This window comes from Schistocerca serialis, chromosome 11 (assembly GCF_023864345.2).
Source record: "Schistocerca serialis cubense isolate TAMUIC-IGC-003099 chromosome 11, iqSchSeri2.2, whole genome shotgun sequence".
NCBI lineage: Eukaryota > Metazoa > Arthropoda > Insecta > Orthoptera > Acrididae > Schistocerca > Schistocerca serialis.
This window is the reverse complement of record NC_064648.1, coordinates 126905722-126921876: the sequence shown is the minus strand read 5'-3', so window position 1 is coordinate 126921876 and position 16155 is coordinate 126905722.

Here is a 16155-nt window from a genome sequence, read left to right as displayed (position 1 = left end):
AGCTAGTGCAGCAGGTGATCCAACAGCGGCCTCGGGTTTCCGTTCGCCGTGTTGCAGCTGCGGTCCAAATGACGCCAACTTCCACGTATCGTCTCATGCACCAGAGTTTACACCTCTATCCGTACAAAATTCAAACGCGGCAACCCCTCAGCGCCGCTACCATTGCTGCACGAGAGACATTCGCTAACGATATAGTGCACAGGATTGATGACGGCGATATGCATGTGGGCAGCATTTGGTTTACTGACGAAGCTTATTTTTACCTGGACGGCTTCGTCAATAAACAGAACTGGCGCATATGGGGAACCAAAAAGCCCCATGTTGCAGTCCCATCGTCCCTACATCCTCAAAAAGTACTGGCCTGGGCCGCCATTTCTTCCAAAGGAATCATTGGCCCATTTTTCAGATCCGAAACGATTACTGCATCACGCTATCTGGACATTCTTCGTGAATTTGTGGCGGTACAAACTGCCTTAGACGACACTGCGAACACCTCGTCGTTTATGCAAGATGGTGCCCGGCCACATTGCACGGCCGACGTCTTTAATTTCCTGAATGAATATTTCGATGATCGTGTGATTGCTTTGGGCTATCCGAAACATACAGGAGGCGGCGTGGATTGGCCTCCCTATTCGCAAGACATGAACCCCTGTGAATTCTTTCTGTGGGGACACTTGAAAGACCAGGTGTACCGCCAGAATCCAGAAACAATTGAACAGCTGAAGCAGTACATCTCATCTGCATGTGAAGCCATTCCGCCAGACACGTTGTCAAAGGTTTCGGGTAATTTCATTCAGAGACTACGCCATATTATTGCTACGCATGGTGGATATGTGGAAAATATCGTACTATAGAGTTTCCCAGACCGCAGCGCCATCTGTTGTTGACAATTGTAACTACTGTAATTTCGAAAGTTTGTCTGCCTGAAAATGTACTGTTGTCACAAGCATATTGCAACAAACGGTGTATTTGTATCGCTGCTCGTTTAGTTTGTATTGCCGTTTCAAATATACCGGTCATTTTTGAAACACCCTTTATGCACTCAAAACAGTGGTGATGCAGTGGTTAACAAGTGAGGCGACAGACTTCTATGAGGAGGGTGATCAAAAACTGGTACAACGTTATGAAAAGCGCCTCAATATTGACGGAAATTATGTAGAAAGTAGATTAAGGTACAGGCTTTCATGTAAAACTAAAATTATTGAGATATCTTAGAAGGTCTTTTCTAAATTTCAAAACGGTACTTAAAAAACACGCCTCGTATCTTGATCTATATCTACAGAAATGGGGTCATGGAATTTTGTGCTCATCAAATCAGTCGTATATTAACACCATCATACAGGGTGACAATTATTGAACTGCACCCATGCTCATAAATTAAGGATAATGCTGATACATTGTGAAACAACGCTCTGGTGGGCAGTTTTGCGGGTTTAAATCACCTCAGAGTGTGACCATGCGGTGCATTTGACTTCCGGTCGTCGCACGGTGGCGCTGGCAGCAGCCCACATATGTAGAGGTGTGTCCATGTCAGAGTACGGTGCAGCGCGTAAGTGTGCAGACCTCTTCAGACGTGCTAATCATGACTGTGTGTTGAAAATGGCTCAAAGAACACATATTGATGACGTTATGAGGGGTAGAATACTAGGGCGACTGGAGGCTGGTCAAACACAGCAGGTCGTAGCACGAGCCCTCCGTGTGCCACAAAGTGTGATCTCAAGATTATGGCAACGATTCCAGCAGACAGGAAACGAGTCCAGGTGCTGCAGTACGGGACGTCCACTGTGTACAACACCACAAGAAGGCCGATATCTGACCATCAGTGTCCGCAGACGGCCACGGAGTACTGCAGGTAGCCTCGCTCGGGACCTTACTGCAGCCGCTGGAACAGTTGTCTCCAGACAAACAGTTTGCAGACATCAGAACAGACACGGTTTATTCACACGGAGACCTGCAAGGTGCATTCCACTGACCCATGATCACAGGAGAACCCATAAGGCCTGGTGTCAAGAACACAGTACATGGTCACTGGAACAGTGGTCCCAGGTTATGTTCATGGACGAGTCCAGCTATAGTCTCAACAGTGATTCTCCGCCGGGTTTTCATCTGGCATGAACCAGGAACCAGATACCGACCCCTTAATGTCCTTGAAAGGGACCTGTATGGAGGTCGTGGTATGATGCTGTGGGGTGGGATTATGATTGGTGCACGTACACCCCTGCATGTCTTTGACACAGGAACTGTAACAGGTCAGGTACATCGGGATGTCATTTTGCACCAGTATGTCCGTCTTTTCAGGGGTGCAATGAGTCCCACATTCCTCCTGATGGATGATAACGCACGGTTCCACTGAGCTGCCATCGTGGAGGAGTACCTTGAAAGAGAAGATATCAGGTGAATGGAAGGGCCTGCCTGTTCTCCAGACCTAAACCCCATCGAGCACGTCTGGGATGCTCTCGGTCGACGTATCACTGCACGTCTTCAAACCCCTACGACACTTCAGGAGCTCCGACAAGCACTGGTGCAAGAATGGGCGGCTATACCCCAGCAGCTGCTCGACCACCTGATCCAGGGTATGCCAACCCATTGTGCGGCCTGTGTACGTGTGCACGGTGATCATATCCCATATTGATGTCGGGGTACATGGTCAGGAAACAGTGGCTTTTTGTAGCACATGTGCTTCGGGACGGTTTTCTCAACTTATCACCAATATGGTGGACTTACAGATCTGTGTCGTGTGTGTTCCCCATGTGGCTATGCTATTAGCTCCAGTTTTGTGTAGTGCCACGTTGTGTGGCACCACATTGTGCAATTATCCTTAATTTATGAGCATGAGTGTATATGCACTGACAGGAAGTATTTATATAAGAATGGAAAGACTGGTAAAATCTGGCTCCAAGACAGATCAGTTTGGGTTCGAAGGGAATACGAAAACGTGTGAGGTAACACTGGTACTACAGCTGATCTTAGAACATAGGCAAAAGAGACACAAAACTACATTTATAGTATTTGCACATTTATGGAATACTGTTCACAACGTTGACTGGAATACACTCATTGAAATTCTGATGGCAGGTCCGATATAATACAAGGAGTGGGAGGTTATCTTCAACCTGTGCATAAACTATACCTCAGTTATACAAATCAAAGGTTGTGAAAAGGAAGCAGTAGTTCAGAAGGGCGTGAAACAGTTAGTTAGTTAGTTAAATGTTCCATGGATCATTTTGCATGAGGCATCGCAATGATGCGAAAAAAGTCATTTTTGATTCACATAGCAAATTAATTTGTACATTCAACAGAAACAAGAGTAACTTCAGGTGTGCCCCAGGGCAGCGAAATAGGTCCTCTGCTTTTTACGATTTACATAAACGATCTGGTTGATGGTACTGACAGCCATCTTAGACTGTTTTTCGATGGTGCTGTAGTCTACAGGAAAGTAGTATCACACGAAAGTTGTGAACAAATCAATGAGGATTTGCAGAAAATAAATGCGTGGTGTAATGACTGGTAGTTATCTCTCGATATTAGTTAAATGTAACCTACTGCGTATTACAAGGCGAAAATCCCCATTAATGTACGAGTACAAAGTAAATGACCAGTCTTTGGAAGTGGTAACATCAGTCAAGTATCTGGGTGTGACTATTCGAAATGATTTCAAATGGAATGATCAGATTACACAAGTAATGGGTAAGGCGAACTCTAGATTGAGGTTTATTAGTAGAATCCTGAAGCGATGCAGTCCTTCAACAAAAGAAATAGCTTACAATACGTTAGTTCGTCCAGTCTTGGAGTATTGTTCGTCTGTATGGGACCCTTACCAGTTGGGTCTGATTCAAGAGACTGAGAAGGTCCTAAGAAGAGCAGCAAGATTCGTGACCGGTACATTTAGCCATCGCGAGAGCGTTACAAATCTCATAGAAAGTCTGAAGTGGGACACACTTGCAGATAGGCGACGAGCTAAACAGAAGGGGCTGCTCTCTAAATTACGAAATCCGATGTTCACCGAGGATGTAGAGCATATATTATTACCACCAACTTTCATATCGCGCAATGATCATCATTCAAAGATAAGGGAAATAAGAGTTCGTACTGAGGCGTTCAGACAGTCGTTTTTCCCTCGTGCGGTCCGCGAGTGGAAGAGAGGGGGGGGAAATATGACTTTGGCGCGAATTGTGCCCTCCGCCACACACTGCTTGCTGGCTAGCGGAGTATATATGTAGATGTAGATGTACAACATTCTGAACATTTCGAAGGCATTTCTTTTATCACTGGGTAAGTGATCAAAAATGTTTGTTACAGTATTGTGTGCACTCCTTTTCGATTCCAAGGGAACGCAAAAACATGTTTGGCACTGAGGATTGTCTCACAATGGAAACTCTCCATCGCACACGCCTCAGATTTAGTGATAAAATGACCCAGTGGGCAGCCCGTCAAAGCATGAACACTGATCAGGCATGAAAACAGGAAGGAGGCTTACTGAACTGTGAAGTAAAAAGAAGCAAAATAGAAACAGTGAACGGTAAAAGCTTAACAAGAAGTGCAATATAGAGCAGCTCTGAAAGAGCGACGGCGTCGTGGTTACGTGATCACGGAGTCGGCGGAATGGGCGGATCGTATTCAAACCTCACTCGCGCTAACTTGTTTTCCATCATTTTCTTCCACTGCTTCCTTAGCAGCCAGTTTCATGCTTACCTCACTGACCTCACATACAGCTTTCTCTAATATTGCACTCAGTTTTTCAAATGTATTTGGTGGTTGATGTAAATTCATCACTGAACAAAATGTTCTCCCTGCAGCCATGCCCTTGCCAATGGATCGTAAGGCATAAACTAATCTAGTATTGAGTTCATATGGGCCACTAACATCTGGTTTTGAAGAACTCATAAATGGAATCACAGCTGACCATTTAGTACAAATTACATCCAAAGGAACTGCTAGGCCTTTTCTCCCACTGGCACTCTCACAAACTTCCACACTCTGTGACTCACCACACTGTCTACCTTGTACAAATTTAGAAATTACATCTGATAATATTCTCAAATTTATAATAATGTCAGTGCACCCTTTGTCACTTACAGTAAATTCATTGTAACTCTCTCGAAATGGTCAGAGCTGCTTTGATGATGCACTTGTTGAAGAATTACAATTAGAAACATCGATGCCAGGCGACATAACCTCTTGTACAGAAAGCTTTCTAAACTTGTTTCCTCTAAATTGTCGTTTCTTGAAAATGCCTTTACGTTTCGTCATCTTCAATAAACACAACAAAACACACGTACACAAGCACTGCAAACGTAAGTATAACAACTACTCGCAATCACAGTTGAACAAAACTAATCGCGTGTTTGAAAATGTGTTGTTTACAAACAGCAGAAACAAAAGAATACCGACCGTTGCATTCCAAGGATAGCCGACACACTGTGGAGCAAAAATAAAGAAATCCCTAACGTGCAGTGTAGGGGATATAAAGATCTAAAATATATGCAGAAAAGTGGGTAATAGAAAAATCCTTTTCAGGGTACTTAAATAAAACCTTAATCTATCGAAATATGATGAAAACCGAAAATCGATTTTTTTCGACCTGAACGACAGTGTGGTCCCCTTAAGTATCCAGTTCATGTAAATAAAGAATCATATTAATCCACGTGTGTACTCGTGCTGTAGAAAGGGTATACCGGCCACCCATAACAACATCCTCTCCCTTCCTCGCTACCTTACAAGACTCTACATTACCATCGTTAGCAAAGTGGTTATCGCCAAGTGTGAACGTACATCGTTTCCCTTCGAATTCTTGCTGTAAGGGGGATAGGCAGGCTGATGTATGGAATATCTAATAATAAAAGAATACTTGAATATACAGCTACAAAAGTGGCAGAGTATTTACAATCTGCAGCCCATACTTTTAAGGGCAGTGTGTCGGTATATTTCTCGTTGATATATCGACATATGGATGCTTTTTCTCGATGTATCGAGGGCCGACATGTTATAGAGATCAGTACATCGGATACCTGGTATTTAAAAAAAAATGTTTCAACAATTCTAGTGAGCAGTACTAGCAGTTCCGTCCAGCCGCATCAGCAGTTCAGTTCCAGCGCTATCAGTTGTCAGTACCGGCAGTTTCTCCTCGAGGCTCCACTCCGGCAGACCCGGCCAGTACCGTTCCCATGTGTTTACACTGCACCTACCACGACCCTGTAGTTGTTGTAGGTAGTTGTGTGGATGTTCATCCAAGGACACTACAAGTACCGCGCGGGATTAGCCGAGCGGTCTCAGGCGCTGCAGTCATGGGCTGTGCGGCTGATGCCGGTGGAGGTTCGAGTCCTCCCTCGGGCATGGGTGTGTGTGTTTGTCCTTAGGGTAATTTAGGTTAAATAGTGTGTAAGCTTAGGGACTGATGACCTTGGCAGTTAAGACGCTCAGAATGGAGGAAAAGGACTGTATTGACTTCCAAAGTGTTGTTGATTCGACAGAACGAAACCACACATCAGTTTTTCTGCACAAAATAAAATCACCTCGCCTGGAATAGTGTTCTTCAAAAAGACACCGAGTGACACTGAACAGAGGGAAAGTGCATGTATCCTAAAGAAAGGAAAAACTGTTGGCAATTTCATTTATACACAACTTTCACAACTGTCAGTTGAAAGAAAGGACTTGCTTGTTATGATACGACTGCACCATCGGAAGCCTTTTACTAATTTGTTTAATGATACTGCAGATTGATGATTTGTGTTAAATCTTTTAAGATATTTATATTCAGGTGCATTTTGTCGACCATTATTGCACGAAACTCTCTGTTGGACTTAGCCCATTTAGTCTGAATAAGGTAATGTGTATGACACTCTCTGGTCTCAAGTTTTTAATTTTCTTTTTCTGAACAATTAAATTCAATTCTCTCTCACCTTGCAGTATCCTTTATATTTTCTAGTTGATAATAAATATACGAGGTTTTTTTAAAGTGAGGGCCGTTTTTATTTTTTAAAAAAAGATACAAATACTTTTGTAAAAAAACTTTTATTTTCTGATTCTACACACTTTTACCTATTTTTCTACATAGTTGCCTTTTTTATTTAAGCACTTGTCATACCGTACAACTAAGTTTTTAATTCCCTCTTCAAAGAATTCGGCCGCCTGCTCCGACAGCCAAGAGTTCACGGCCGCTTTCACTTCATCGTCGTCATTGAAGCGCTGCCCGCCAAGATGGTGTTTCAGGTACCGGAAAAGGTGAAAATCGATGGAAGCAAGGTTGGGGCTGTATGGTGCATGGTCCAAAACTTCCCAGCCAAAAGAATCAATCAAATCCCGAGTCTTTTGAGAGGTGTGAGGCCTAGCGTTAACGTGCAGGAGCAAAACTCCTTTTGTCAGCATGCCGCGCCTTTTGTTTTGAATTGCTCTGCGGAGCTTCTTTAGAGTTGCACAGTGGGCATCTGAGTTGATTATTGTTCCTCGTGGCATAAAGTCCACTAGGAAAACACCGCGCCGATCCAAGAACACAGTTGCCATAATCTTGCACTTTGACAGCGTCTGTTTGGCTTTGACCTTGACGGGTGAGGTTGTGTGTCGCCATTCCATCGATTGTCGCTCGCTTTCGGGAGTGACATGGGATACCCACGTTTCATCTCCAGTGACAATTTGACTCAACATGTCATCCCCTTCTTCCTCGTAACGAATCAAAAAGTCCAATGAAGTGGCAAATCTCTTCCCTTTGTGGTCCTCTGTGAGGAGTCTGGGTACCCACCGAGAACACAGTTTCTTAAAGTTTAGGTTTTCAGACACAACTTTGTACAAAACCGAACTTGAAACTTGTGGAAATTCCAAAGAAAGAGTGGAAATTGTGAATCTTCTGTCCTCACGAATCTTTGTTTCGACTGCAGCCGCCAAATCATCAGTGATCACAGAGGGCCGGCCTGAGCGTTCTTCGTCGTGGACGTTTTGACGGCCATTTTTAAACTCTCTAACCCATTGACGCACTTTACCTTCACTCATTGCATTCGAGCCATAAACTTCTGTTAACTGACGATGAATTTCTGCAATAGATAGGCTTCTCGCGGTCAAAACACGTATCACTGACCGTATCTCACACGCGGCGGGCGGTTCCATTTTCGTAAACATTATAAAGTAGCACAGCGATGCGTACACGTGAGCTACAGAGCTGCAACTTGCGTCAGTGTGAACGGGAAGGATGCCGGCAAGTGGCGCGGTGGCTTGTTGCGGCGTCCGCCCGAAATACGGGACTATACGCGCGAACGGCCCTTACTTAAAAAACAACCCTCGTATAAACACATATAAACTAGCATTTCAGTATGTCATTAAATATTGTTTTCTTATTACAATTAATTTTGGTCCTTAGAGCCTTTAGAATGTACAGGGTGTTTAAAAAATGACCGGTATATTTGAAACGGCAATAAAAACTAAATGAGCAGCGATAGAAATACACCGTTTGTTGCAATATGCTTGGGACAACAGTACATTTTCAGGCAGACCAACTTTCGAAATTACAGTAGTTACAATTTTCAACAACAGATGGCGCTGCGGTCTAGGAAACTCTATAGTACGATATTTTCCACATATCCACCACGCGTAGCAATAATATGGCGTAGTCTCTGAATGAAATTACCCAAAACCTTTGACAATGTGTCTGGCGGAATGGCTTCACATGCAGATGAGATGTACTGCTTCAGCTGTTCAATTGTTTCTGGATTCTGGCGGTACACCTGGTCTTTCAAGTGTCCCCACAGAAAGAAGTCACAGGGGTTCATGTCTGGCGAATAGGGAGGCCAATCCACGCCGCCTCCTGTATGTTTCGGACAGCCCAAAGCAATCACACGATCATCGAAATATTCATTCAGGAAATTAAAGACGTCGGCCGTGCGATGTGGCCGGGCACCATCTTGCATAAACCACGAGGTGTTCGCAGTGTCGTCTAAGGCAGTTTGTACCGCCACAAATTCACGAAGAATGTCCAGATAGCGTGATGCAGTAATCGTTTCTGATCTGAAAAATGGGCCAATGATTCCTTTGGAAGAAATGGCGGCCCAGACCAGTACTTTTTGAGGATGCAGGGACGATGGGACTGCAACATGGGGCTTTTCAGTTCCCCATATGCGCCAGTTCTGTTTATTGACGAAGCCGTCCAGGTAAAAATAAGCTTCGTCAGTAAACCAAATGCTGCCCACGTGCATGTCGCCGTCATCAATCCTGTGCACTATATCGTTAGCGAATGTCTCTCGTGCAGCAATGGTAGCGGCGCTGAGGGGTTGCCGCGTTTGAATTTTGTACAGATAGAGGTGTAAACTCTGGCGCACGAGACGATACGTGGACGTTGGCGTCATTTGGACAGCAGCTGCAACACGGCGAACGGAAACCCGAGGCCGCTGTCGGATCACCTGCTGCACTAGCTGCGCGTTGCCCTCTGTGGTTGCCGTACGCGGTCGCCCTACCTTTCCAGCACGTTCATCCGTCACGTTCCCAGTCCGTTGAAATTTTTCAAACAGATCCTTTATTGTATCGCTTTTCGGTCCTTTGGTTACATTAAACCTCCGTTGAAAACTTCGTCTTGTTGCAACAACACTGTGTTCTAGGCGGTGGAATTCCAACACCAGAAAAATCCTCTGTTCTAAGGAATAAACCATGTTGTCTAAAGCACACTTGCACGTTGTGAACAGCACACGCTTACAGCAGAAAGACGACGTACAGAATGGCGCACCCACAGACTGCGTTGTCTTCTATATCTTTCACATCACTTGCAGCGCCATCTGTTGTTGAAAATTGTAACTACTGTAATTTCGAAAGTTTGTCCGCCTGAAAATGTACTGTTGTCCCAAGCATATTGCAACAAACGGTGTATTTCTATCGCTGCTCGTTTAGTTTTTATTGCCGTTTCAAATACACCGGTCATTTTTGAAACACCCTGTAGGTCTTCAGTTAAGGAACTTTGCGTTTCTTTAAAATTTTTAACTTCCCCCCCCCTCCCCCCCCCCCTCCCCTTGGGACTACAAGATACTGAATATGTGTTAATATTACTGTGTCCTCAAAGATATTTTCGTGTTCTGGACATTACTACGACATCAGTATCTCTTTGAAAAGTAAGTCAACAACAGAATTTGTATTTGCAAAACACGAGTAAAATTGTGTACTGGACCAGGATGCAAACCCAGGATCTACTACTTACTGGGCAGGTGTGTTAACCACTGCAACAGCCGGGACACAGCGTCACTCCAACTGCGCAGACTACCTGGGGACGCCTCACAGCCGATCCACATTCCCATCGAGCACCACCTATCCACAGTTCCTGCCCACTTCCTCCATGTTCACTACTCTGAGCTTCCACAGGTGGCCGCACGTATTTCTGCATCCACAAAGAAGAAGCCTTATCCATTGCCCAGCTAGGCTTATCAAATTAAATGACTGCACAGCGTCTGTCCAAAGGAATGGACACTGCGCATTCATATAATTTGACAAGCTTTGTGTTCCTCAACTGAAAGCCTGAGGCCTAAGACAGGTACTTTCGACAGACGGCCGGGTGGTGTGGCCGAGCGGTTCTAGGCGCTTCAGTCTGAAACCGCATGACCGCTACAGCCACAGGTTCGAATCCTGCCTCGGGCATGGATGTGTGTGATGTCCTTAGGTTAGTTAGGTTTAAGTAGTTCTAACAAGGGAACCTCCCCATCGCACCCCCCTCAGATTTAGTTATAAGTTGGCACAGTGGATAGGCCTTGAAAAACTGATCAATCGAGAAAACAGGAAGAAGTTGTGTGGAACTATGAAAAAAATTAGTAAAATATACAAACTGAGTAGTCCATGCGAAGATAAGCAACATCAAGGACGCTGGCAGTCAAGGAGCGCCGTGGTCCCGTGGTTAGCGAGAGCAGCTACGGAACGCATCCTAGGTTCAAGTCTTCCGTCGAGTGAAAAGTTTAATTTTTATTTTTAGTTTATGTGACAAACTCTTATGTTTTCATCACTTTTTTGGGAGTGATTACCACAGCCACAAGAAAACCTAAATCGGGCAAGGTAGAAGAATCTTTTTACCCATTCGCCAGGTGTACAACTTAGATGGGTCGACAACATATTCCTGTCATGTGACGCACATGCCGTCACCAGTGTCGTATAGAACACATCAGACGTGTTTTCCTGTGGAGGAATCGGTTGACCTATGACCTTGGGATCAAATGTCTTCGGTTCCCATTGGAGAGCTTTCGTCTACTAATCGCACGGTTTTGCGGTGCGGTCGCAAAACACAGACACTAAACTTATTGCAGTGAACAGAGACGTCAATCAACGAACGAACAGATCATAACTTTGCGAAAATAGAGAAAGTAAAATACTCAGTCGAGGGAAGACTTGAACCAAGGACCTCTCGTTCTGCAGCTACTCACTCTAACCACGGGACCATGGCGCTCGTGAGTTCAAATTCTCCTTGATGTTGCCTATCTTGCTCATGGACTACTTAGTTTGTATATTTTACTACTTTTTTTCATAGTTCCACACAACTTCTTCCTGTTTTCTCGATTGATCTGTGTTCAGTTTTTCAAGGCCTATCCACTGTGCCAACTTATAACTAAATCTGAGGGGGGTGCGGTGGGGACGTTCCCTTGTAAGTTCCAGGGGACTGATGACCACAGATGTTAAGTCCCATAGTGCTCAGAGCCATTTGAACCATTTGGACAGACGGGCAACGTGAGAAATAGCATCTCAGATTCCAATGAGAGCCTCGCAGAGGCAGAAGGTATTCAGTGGGCTGTAAACTTCCCTCATGGGGAACAGTGTTGGTTGATTTTGGGGAGGGGACCAAGCAGCGAGGTCATTGGTCCCATCAGATTATTGAAGGGGGAAGGACGTCGTCCATGCCCTTTCAAAGGAACCATCCCAGCATACCTGAAGCGACTTAGGGAAATCACAGAAGACCTATATCACGACGGCCGGACGCGGGTTTGAATCGTCGTCCTCCCGAAAGCGAGCCAGTGTGGTCCACCTCGCTCGGCGGTGCACAGCCACCTGGCCCGCCTTACAGACTGGGGAGGCCTCTGACCTCCTTCTGTGGTGAGAGCACCTCGCGGCCTAACCGTGATTTCACTGTCTTACTGTCTCTTTCTGTAGGTCTCACGGCAGTAGCACGCCAACAGCTGACAGGCTTCGCCTTTCCCAGATACTCGTCCCAGGCGTCGGGCAGTAACATTCTGCACTTTGTCAAAGTCACTTACTTCACTGGATTTTTCACATTTGCGGCCCGTATCGTCCTGGAACACGTGAGGCAATACTGACCCTACGACTTATCTTAGAAGCTAGATTAAGGAGGGGCAAACCTACGTTTTTAGCATTTGTAGACTTAGAGAAAGCTTTTGACAATGTTGACTGGAATACTCTCTTTCAAATTCTGAGCCGGCCGGTGTGGCCGTGCGGTTCTAAGCGCTTCAGCCTAGAACCGCGTGACCGCTACGGTCGCAGGTTTGAATCCTGCCTCGGGCATGGATGTGTGTGATGTCCTTAGGTTAGTTAGGTTTAAGTAGTTCTAAGTTCTAGGGGACTGATGACCACAGATGTTAAGTCCCACAGTGCTCAGAGCCATTTGAAGCATTTCAAATTCTGAAGGTGGCAGGGGTAAAATACAGGGAGCGAAAGGCTATTTACAATTTGTACAGAAACCAGATGGCAGTTATAAGAGTCGAGGGACATGAAAGGGAAGCAGTGGTTAGGAAGGGAGTGAGACAGGGTTGTAGCCTCCCCCCGATGTTATTCCATCTGCATATTGAGCAAGCAGTGAAGGAAACAAAAGAAAAATTCGGAGTAGGTATTAAAATCCATGGAGAAGAAATAAAAACTTTGAGGTTCGCCGATGACATTGTAATTCTGTCAGAGACAGCAAAGGACTTGGAAGAGCAGTGTCTTGAAAGGAGGATATAAGATGAACATCAGCAAAAGCAAAACGAGGCTAATGGAATGTAGTCAAATTAAGTCGGGTGATGCTGAGGGAATTAGATTAGGAAATGAGCCACTTAGAGTAGTAAAGGAGTTTAGCTGTTTGGGAAGCAAAATAACTGATGATGGTCAAAGTAGAGAGGATATAAAATGTAGACTGGCAATGGCAAGGAAAGCGTTTCTGAAGAAGAGAAATTTGTTAACATCGAGTATAGATTTAAGTGTCGGGAAGTCGTTTCTGAAAGTATTTGTATGGAGTGTAGCCATGTGTGGAAGTGAAACATGGACGATAAATAGTTTGGACAAGAAGAGAATAGAAGCTTTTGAAATGTGGTGCTACAGAAGAATGCTGAAGATTAGATGGGTAGATCACATAACTAATGAGGAAGTATTGAATAGGGTTGGGGAGAAGAGAAGTTTGTGGCACAACTTGACTAGAAGAAGGGATCGGTTGGTAGGACATGTTCTGAGGCATCAAGGGATCACCAATTTAGTACTGGAGGGCAGCGTGGAGGGTAAAAATCGTAAAGGGAGACCAAGAGATGAATACACTAAGCAGATTCAGGAAGATGTAGGTTGCGGTAGGTACTGGGAGATGAAGAAGCTTGCACGGGATAGAGTAGCATGGAGAGCTGCATCAAACTAGTCTCAGGACTGAAGACCACAACAACAACAACAACAACATCGTCCTACAAAGATTCCTCACCGCCTTCGCCTCGTTTATTCCTTTCCTTACCACGTCACGTGGCCACAGCTACACCAGGCGGCAATTTATCTAGCGACGGGTGGCGATTATAAGGTTTTTGCAGCACCTATATCTACATACATACGGTGCATGGCGGAGGGTACCCTGCACCACTACTATGTTGATACTAAAATGTATACTTTCACAGCCGGAAATGTCATGTCCATTATAATTATCCGGGCTGTTATGCCGTGGTCGGTTGATGAATTCTCTGTGAATTCCCAACGTTTCGTCCCCGTCTGCGGGAGACATCTTCAAGTGGGTCTGTAGCTCGATGGAAGGTCCAACACACCCACTGGCTCGCTACTGACTGCCGCTAAATTCCGTGTCCGCGCGTTCCCGGCGTGACGTCACGTGTTTTGAAAACGTCAGTGCAATTGGCCGCTGTCCGCCGAAATAAAAACGTGCGTTGAGACAGCCACGCAGAAATCATAGTGACGTATAGGCTACTGCAAAATCTTAAGGTTTTCCTGCCGTTTGTTAAAAATGTAACGGAAAGAATAGGGAGGATCTTGACGAAGCGGAATATTACCGTAATTTACAAGCCCACCAGGAAGATACAGGAATACCTTAAGCCTGCCAAGGACGCTCGCAAACCATTGGAAAAAGCTGGAGTGTATAGGATCCCATGCAGCTGTGGAGATGTTTATGTGGGTACCACTGAAAGAACTGTTTCAAAACGTTTGGAAGAGTACAAGGACAGTTGTAGAAGAGGGGAAACGGAACGATCAGCTGTTGCGGAGCATGCTTTCCAGCCAGGGAACCAACATATTTGTTTCGAGGAGACGCAAATACTATCGGCCACAAGCGGATATTACGAAAGTCTCTACAGGGAGGCAATTGAAATCGCCAAACACCCTAATAATTTCAGTCGAAAGGAGGAGGGCGTGAAATTAAACGGTATATGGATGCCGGTGTTAAAGAAGATATGTACCACCCGTCCACTACTGGGTGATGGCAACGGCGATCGACGGCGACGGACAGCGGCCAATTGCACTGACGTTTTCAAAACACGTGACGTCACGCCTCTGCGCGGGAGCGCGCTGATACGGAAGTCAGCGGCGAGCCAGTGGGTGTGTTGCATCTTCCATCGAGTTACAGACCCCCTTGAAGATGTCACCCGCAGACGGGAACGAAACGTTGGGAATTGACGCAGATTTCATCAACCGACCACGGCATAACAGCCCGGATAACTATAATGGACATATACTCTGTTGCTCAAAAGAATAAACCTGATGTAAACATTACGCCATGTACTCTTCCGCGTTTGCTCGAATCTCACTGGATTTCGATTGGCATGGAGCTAAAGCCAAGCCGTGACCGGTAAAGTCAAGTACGATCATATGGATACGGTTTTATGCTGCGTTACACCAAGTGGACCATTTCCTCTACCTGGGAAGCATACTGTCATCCAACTGCTCATCTGGAAAAGATGTGGAGAATAGATTACGTGCTGCACATGTAGCATTTGGTCGTCTTACAAAGCGTGTCTTCCTGAATAAAGACCTAACACTGTACACCAAACTGATGGTGTACAAAGCTGTAGTCATTTCCACCCTGCTATATGGTTGCGAAACCTGGACGTTATATCGCTGCGATCTGAAGAAACTAGAACGCTTCAACCAACAGAAGCTAAGATATATCATGAACCTGAAATGGGATGACTTCATATCCAACACGGCTGTTCTAGAGAAAGCAAAAATGCATAGCATGGAAGCCCTTATCATTGGGCATCAACTCAGATGGGTCGGACATGTCCAGCGGATGAAAAATGACAGACTTCCACGCCAAATGCTGTACAGCGAAGTGAGCACAGGTAAAAGGCCACGAGGTGCCCCTCTCAAACGTTGTAAGGATCAGTACAAGAAAAATCTGAAAAACTTGAACATCGATCCGAGTAACTGGTCCACAATAGCAGAAGACCGAAGTCGCTGGCGCTCAGTTACCTCAAATGCCCTTCAAAACTTTGAGCTGGAAAGTCGAAGAATGGAGAATGACAAACGCCAGAGACGTAAACTCCTCCAGGCTCAGCCACGTCCTCCACCTTCCATCAGCTGTAATGTCTGTGGCCGCCTGTTCCACGCTAGGATTGGATTGCTAAGCCATCAACGACACTTCCACGCCTGAACCGTGACAAAGGAAATCTCAGGAGAGAAATGAAAACTCGGATACGAGTATCAGCCGACGACGACGGCGACACGCACATAGACTGAGCGATAATGCGTGACAACAGCTTTACCGGCGCATTAAACTCGGACAGCACTGGCCAGCCAGCTGGTCCAACTAACCGGCAATGATGTGCGCTGCTCCAGTTCAGACGTAGAAAGAGACGAGCAAAGAAACGATATAGCTTCGGGTGTCATTCAATTTTTAAAGAGGATGAAACAATATTCGACAAAACTCCAGCACTACTGAACGCTTCTTCAGTGGCCGGTCGGAAAGCATAAAACGCTCTCGTTCACACCTGACACAGTATTCCAATTACAAACATGAAT